Raw genomic sequence first — 7,928 nt, forward strand, 5'->3', positions numbered from 1 at the left:
CAGCTCCAATGCCATTTTATCAAAGCACTTTAAGTACCCAGAAAATGGTGGTGGTTAATCGATACAGGGACATAAAAGAACCAGTTCGCTCCCCAGTGGAGACATAATTATTCTCCCCAATGCAATGGTCAAACTCAACGTGGAACTTGTCCTATTTCTGCAGAACCTTACTCATCCTGACTATTTTATAAATGTTCTTTAAGGAACGAACTGATCTCAAAGGAAAACTTTTCATTCAGGGCCTCTGGCATCTGTTTTAGCATTAGCAGGATAAAACACAAGAGAGTGGGGTCTTCAATTCCTGCCATGAAATTAGTAGCAACCCGTCTTTCAGTTCTGAGTTGTCTGGACACTCTGTGGACATTTACTCCAATGCAAACTACTGCAAGGGTACACGGCCAGCTATCTTATTCTTCCCACCAGGGGTAGACCTTCATTCTACCGTGTGTAGGGACTAAGATAGAAAGGGAAGACGTCATGACATCATTTTAGGGTCCTCCACTATCTGAAGTCTTAAAAGCCTGGTTTCAGGGGAAAGAGTTGGCGGCCGAATTATGAAGGCAGGCAAACCAGTGCCTTTCTTATGGAGAGGGACCCAAGATGTTTCTTCAGAAACTGTCCACCGATGACACGATCATTTGGCTTTAGGTACAAGGGTCATTCAAGCTGAAAATAACCCCTGTGAATGTGATTACACTTTGGCAAGTAGTTTAATGAAATCTTGAAAACAACGCATGAGAAAATTGTGAGCAATAGGATAAATTGAAGTTTCCCAGAAGAAAAGAAAACACAACCCAAGGTTCCTATTCAAAGCATGTATGCTTCATACAGTCTCATCAAGACTGTGTCTCTTTGGCAAAAACCCTTAGCCCACTTGTGTTGTTTTCCCCATGGACTCAAGTCAGACTTCACGCCTATAATAGGACTGAATTTGGTGCTCTTTTCTTCAGACCATTCTCTGCTAAAACTATCACGGTGTCTCCCAGGCGCGATTGTGTTCTGTGTCGTAAATAACGCCTCATAGAAAGGCTTACGCTTGTCCTTCATTAAAATAGCAGAGCTTTCGCTGCCAGAACAGTCTGATGACTCATTCCCTTCCTCGGTTATTAAGCGTTTCTGGACCAACCTGAGGAGGAGCAGAGTGGAATTAGGCTTACAATAAAGCAAACCCTGCCCTCTTGTGTTTTATTAGAAAATTGCGCCACGTGGTGAAGTTCTTAAAGCCGTTTACCTCTATCCTGGTTAATCGCCTAGGTTGGGGAAACAAATACTGAAAGATGTGCCGTGAATTCAGAAGTCAGAAGAGATAAAGCATAGCATTTAGGAGGAAATGATTTCCTGTGCAGGCAAGGTAGTCGTGATGAAGGCTCTTAGAATATCCCTTTTAATATATTTTGGAAATGTTGAATGTTCAACAGCAAAACATTAAAAATTTGGGGAACCATTTCAGCCGCCAGGCAAAACTCTTGTATGCTTGTCAAATATGCACAGGGGATAATTTATCACACCATATTATTTAGATGCTCATACCATAGCTGGAGGTTGGGGAAATTTCTTTTTCAATTAAAAACTGTTACCAAGAAGCTGGTAAATTTTGAAAAAGTTTTTGAAAGTTTTCTGAAAAAATATATTGGATCAGTGAATTGAAACCAGGTCTAAGTGTCTGGGTTCAGCTCAGGGCCCTGAGGAGTGTTAGGAAATGTCCTTCACTGTGGAAAATTCGCTTTTCAAGACTAGACTATTAGCAGGATGGTACTAAAAGCAAATAATTATTTGGGTGCCCAAGGTGGTTTATCTGATATTAGGTGATTGAAAAAGGGACTCAGAAAGTAAAGAAAGCATGTTGTCTAACATTTCTACTTCTAGTATATTTATCCAGGTAAAGATTAAAGGGGGAAATACAGGCAAGGGTTTTCTTTTTCTTCTTTTCTTTTTTTTTCTCCTTCCTTCCTCCCTCTCCTCCTTCCTTCGTTCCGAGAGAGAGAGAGAGAGAGAGAGAGAGAGAGAATGAGCAGAGGGCAGAGGAGAGGGAGAGAAAGAATCTTAACTAGGCTTCATGCTCAGGGAGGAGCCAGATGTGGGACTCCATTTCATGACCCTGAGATCATAACCTGAGCTGAAATCAAGAGTCCGATGTTTAACTGATTGAGCCACTCAGGAGACCCCCGCCTGTTTTGTTTTGTTTTGCTTATTCTGAGATGTTGTCTTTTCTTTTTTTTTAAGATTTTATTTATTTATTCTACAGACAGAGATCACAAGTAGGCAGAGAGACTGGCGGGGGGCGGGGGGAGGAAGCTCCCTGCCAAGAAGAGAGCGGGATGCGATGCGGGGCTCGATCCCAGGACCCTGAGATCATGATCTGAGCCCAATGCAGAGGCTTAACCCACTGAGTCACACAGGCACCCCTCTGAGATGTTATCTGTACGTGAGAAAAATGGATGCTCCAAATTTCCCAGCTGGATCTACCTGTTACTCTATCTCTGGTGGTTCATTCCAATGTTCACGCCAGACATGGTAATGGTAGTTGTTTGCATGGAAAGTAGGAAAAAGGAAAAAAAAAAAAAAACCCAAAAATTGGGGAGTCAGATTTGAAGCACTTAGCACGCTGTCAGAAGATGAAGCCCTTTCTCGAAGGGAATCATTAATATATTCCCCACCGAAAGACATATTATTATATGACACACTTTGCAGATAAGCTAATTCCCAAAGCAGTTAATTTCTTATTAGTGTTTCTACAGAAGGTCTCATTTTCAGTATTTTTATTTGCTTCTTTAAATAGCAAGGGTTGACTTGACCATTGCCAGGGATCAGTTCTCTTCTTAAAAGAATATTTGTGTTTCAAAAAGTCTTGTGCTTGACACCAAGGAGGTACACTCAGCTAAAACACATGTGTGTCGGACCTCCAAGTTTCAGACCTACTTATGCAAGCAAGTGATCAGCCTTGAACACAGACATGTAATCTCAGCCATAATCCTGTGGAACTCTATTGTTCCCCTGTCTCTTCTTTGTGACAAGCCTACAACTTCCAACCTTTTCGGCTCCACAATTCTCATTTGAGCTGCACGTTTTCTTTTCATTTCAGGCGTTTTGCAATTCCGAGGCTTGTAACACATTACAGACTCAAGGTCGTTTTCTTTCTCTCTCTGCACTTCTCGCCTCTTGATATCCTCTTATCAAGATGCCGGCTTCTTTGTGTTTCTAACACTTTTACTTGAGATAGACCCAACTCTTTGATCTTGTGCAGACTCTAAATCGTTTGCTGTCAGCCTCCGGGAGCGGAGATCTGCTGCGTCCCCGGTGCCCTGTCTCCTGTGCTTGACAGCATCATCGGGCATCTCCAACCATCAAAGGGCTCTTCCAGCCCAGTACCGTGCAAATTTGTCTCTTTTTTGCTTCAGTATGTCACAGTCTGCATTTTCCAGCTTAGCGGTGACAAGAGCAGGCACGATAAAATCATTCTGAAATTGACACAGGCCGTCGCGGATGTAAATTCATTGTTTTTGAACAACAGCTGCTCAGAACGTCAGATGACAGTGAACTCACCTTGCAGCTAGATGGCTGCCTCAGACCTGGTTTTCCACTTGCCGGTGACAGGATGCAACGGGCGTGGGTTTTATCCCAGAGCAATCTGCTCACCTTTGTTGTAGCTGTCAGAAGGCAAGAGCTTCACTCTCTGGAGGGCTTGGCTGAGATGTCTGCGTGTGAACCTCACTATACTTAGACACAGGACAAAACAGATGCTGCAACTCATTTTCCATTTACAGCTGGAGCTTGTTCCCTTCCTCCCTATGCTAAAAAGTGCCACTGGAAAATATCTGTTAAAAAGCCCGCTATTTTTTCCCATTCAAACCACCAGTATGAGACTTGACCTTAATTATCTCCCCGTGTGAAATATCTGGCAGTCTAAGATAAGGGTTCTCTGCCCCCATGAATAGCACGGTATTTCCTGAGCCCTGTCAAAGGCCAGTGTTCAATACAATCTGAGCATAATTCTCTGTGTTGACGTTTGGCAGCTTTCCTTTAATGCCCGTTGGCCCTGGCCCTGGGTCAGTGGCTAGGGAAGGTTCCCAAGGGCTATTTTCTTTTCCTTCCTTCCTTCCTTTTTTTTTTTTTTAATTTAATTTATAATTTTTTTTCAGTGTTCCAAGATTCATTGTTTATGCACCACACCCAGTGCTCCATGCAATACGTGCCCTCCTTAATACCCACCACCAGGCTCACCCAACCCCCCACCCCTCTCCCCTCCAAAACCCTCAGTTTGTCTCTCAGAGTCCACAGTATCTCACGGTCCATCTCCCATTCCCCCAACTTACTTCTCCTCTCCAACTCCCGATGTCCTCCGTGTTATTCCTTATGCTCCACAAGTAAGTGAAACCATATGATAATTGACTCTCTCTGCTTGACTTGTTTCACTCAGCATAATCTCCTCTAGTCCCGTCCATGTCGATACAAAAGTTGGGTATTCATCCTTTCTGATGGAACATAATTCCTCAAACTCAACACACATGAAACAGATAATCACATCAAATAAATGGGCAGAGGACATGAACAGACACTTCTCCAAAGAAGACATACAAATGGCTAACAGAGACATAAAAAAGGCTCATCATCATTAGCCATCAGGGAGAATCAAATCAAAACCACATTGAGGTACCACTGTACACCAGTTAGAATGGCCAAAATCAACAAGACAGTAAACAAGTGCTGGAGAGAATGTGGAGAAAGGGGAACCCCCTTACACTGTTGGTGGCAATGCAAGTTGGTGCAGCCACTTTGGAAAACAGTCTGGGGATTTCTTCTTCTTCTTCTTTTTTTTAAGATTTTATTTATTTATTTGACAGACAGAGATCACAAGTAGGCAGAGCCGCAGACAGAGAGAGTGGGGGAAGCAGGCTCCCCGCTGAGCAGAGAGCCCGATGCGAGGCTCGATCCCAGGACCCTGAGATCATGTCCTGAGCCGAAGGCAGAGGCTTAACCCACTGAGCCACCCAGGTGCCCTCCAAGGGCTATTTTCAATGGCAGAGGGGCACTTCAGGGATGAAATACCAACTGGCTTCAGCTGACATGCAAGGGAAATGCATTAAGAACGTTTTAAATTTTATTTTCTAGATTAATTATTTTGCAGTGAAATATAGATAACATACAGTTTGCTGTTTTAACCACGTTTAAATATCCAGTTCAGCTGCATTAAGTACATCCACAATGCTGTACACTGTCACCACCAACAGTTTCCCGAGCTTTGTGGTCATCCCAAACAGAAACCCTGTGCCTGCTAAATAATAATCCCTCATTCCCCACTCCCCCCAGCCCCTGGAAACCTTTATTTAACAAGTTATCCAGGAGTCTCTCCCATCTCCATCCTGAGACCCTCAGCTCTGCGTTTTGGGTGGAAAACTTATTGTCTTAAGTCAATGACTCTATCCCATACCTCTGGCTGCAGTGTTCCAGCCACGAATGTAGAACTGAAAACCTTAACATTGGAAAGGAATCTTTGCTGGTTTCTGGGAAGTAAAGCCCAAAGACAAGGTCTTACGCCCAAGTGTTACAGTGTGAAGACATGAAGTCCGGAATCACAGCAGCCATTTTGTCTCCTTGAGGGAAAGTTCGAAGGTGAGAGGGCACTTTTTTTCTTTTTCTTTTTCTTTTTTTTTTTTTTTTAAATTTAGGCCAGTTTAAGCTTGAGTTTCTCTTACAATATGAAGATAAACTCATCATCAGGGAATTTTTAGGAAAGATTTCATTTACTTATTTATTTATTTGAGAGTGGAAGGGAGAGGGACAAAGACTCTAAAGCAGACTCTGCACTGACTGCAGAGCCCACTGTGGGGACTTGATCCACAACGGGGAAATCATCACGTGAGCTGAAACCAAGAGTCAGATGCTTAACTGAGTGAGCCAAGCAGCTCCCCATTTTCAGGGAATTCAAAAATAAAGTGAGAGGAGCACCTGGGTGGCTCAGTCAGTTAAGCATCTGCCTTCTGAGTCAGCTCCTAGGTTGGTGGATCCTGGGGTCCTGGGATAGAGCCCTGCATCAGGCTCCTTGCTCAGTGAGGAATCTGCTTCTTCCTCCCCCTCTCTGCTCCTGCTCCCCCCACCCCCACTTGTTCTCCCTCTCCCTGACTCTCTTTCTCTCAAATAAATAAAAATAAAAATATTTAGAAAAAAAAAATGAAGTGAGAAAGAAGAGGAGCCGGTTTCCTTATTTTCAGACACCATAATTATGCCTTTATTGGGTAAAATTTTTTTCTTTGTTCCTTAAAGATTGCAAGAAAGACATTGGTGGGGAAGCAAGGGCTCCTCTTAAGGTAGGGGGTCCTACAGTATAGGGGTGCATTCAGTATATGGCCTCTGTATGAAGAGGCCATATACTGTACGGGATTAAAATCCCAACTCGATCGCTTATTTGCTGCCTAATCTTTATTTCTAAATTTTAATTTTTACCTATTCTGGGCTTTTGTTTCCTTGCCTGCAAAAGGATATTAATAGTGTTTCTCCTTCTCCCTGCACACATGGATGTGTGAGTTGAGTTCATATATGTAAGTTCTTCACACCCCTGCCTGTGTGTCACACTGGGCGGCCCAAACAGGACAAATTTATTTCCTCCCAGTTCTGGACACTGGAGGTAGAAGACCAAGGTGCCGGGCGAGTTGGTTTCATGCCACGACTCTCTCCTTGGCTTGAAGACAACTGCTCTCCTGCCACTTCTGCACGCGGTCTGGTGTCTCCCTTTTGGTGTCTACATTTCCTCTTCCTCTAAGGACACCAGTCCCATGGCATTAGGACCCCCTAATTGCCTCATTGTAACTTAATCATCCCCTTTAAACGCCCTATCTCCACATATGGTCCTATTCTGAGGGACACTGGGCTGGAATTTCAACATATAAACGGGGGGCGGGGCAAAATTCAGCCTATAACAGCCTGGAACAGAGAAGTCGCTCTGTCAAGGTCGAAGTCACTTGTCAGGTCCCTTTGGAAAGCCCGGTGTGTGTCACCAGTGCTGCAGGTGGAATCCCACGGATCCAGCCAGGCGATCGCAGCACCGAAACGCAAAAGCCGGCTCTGCGGGGTCTGAGAAGTTACCTGCAACACTAAGCTGGCCTCTGCTGGGGGATCCTTGCTCTTTCCCACTGGAAGGGTCTGTGCGAGTTCTTGGTGCTCCGTTGGGGGCCGGGTGTCACTGAGCCACAGATGGTTTCAACTGGCATGAAGACCTCTCACCACTGAGTCAGGAAAGAGCAGAAGGGAGAAAGCGACAGAGAGGGGCGCTTCAAGGAGGCCAACCATCCCGCTAAGCCCCAAAGGGCAGCACTGCCTTTTTCACTTGGTGGAGAGAGAGCAGGAATGTAAATGGTGTGTGAAATGTTAAATGTGAGTGAACTTTAAGCAGTTGACATGGTGCTTCTGCTTCATTACCAATTTCGTATTTCCCCCCTTCTGAAGCCAGAGCAAATGTTCCCAGTTTCCTGCTCTTTTCTGAGACCTGAACTTTACTGGCAGGCTCAAGTTGGATTCACCGCAGACAGAGCTGGGATCCTCAGACCTGCCCTTTCCGTAGATGGCCCCTTTGGTTTGCTTTGAGGTGGGAGAGAAACAGAAGGGGACTGAACAGTGAGGAGGGAAAGGGTTGACCACCTCCCACCTTTCTGGGTCTGGAGCCGGAGACCTTGCAGACCACGCCCCCTGCTGAGCCACCCGCCCCTCCTACTTGCACAAGTTGGGATATTTGAAAGTTTCAGTGTATCATTTCAAATTTCCAGAGGTCATTTTTTGTTTTTCCATATTTTGTCTGTGTCTTTCACATACCTGACTGCTGTAGAACATTCTTCCCCAAATCATGCATCGATACCCTTAGACTGCCTTACATGGGATCTGCCTATCGGTCATTGAACCAAAGGAAATTGTGTGCCACATCACGTGGCAGGGGAGGT

This window comes from Mustela erminea, chromosome 15 (genome assembly GCF_009829155.1).
Source record: "Mustela erminea isolate mMusErm1 chromosome 15, mMusErm1.Pri, whole genome shotgun sequence".
Lineage (NCBI taxonomy): Eukaryota > Metazoa > Chordata > Mammalia > Carnivora > Mustelidae > Mustela > Mustela erminea.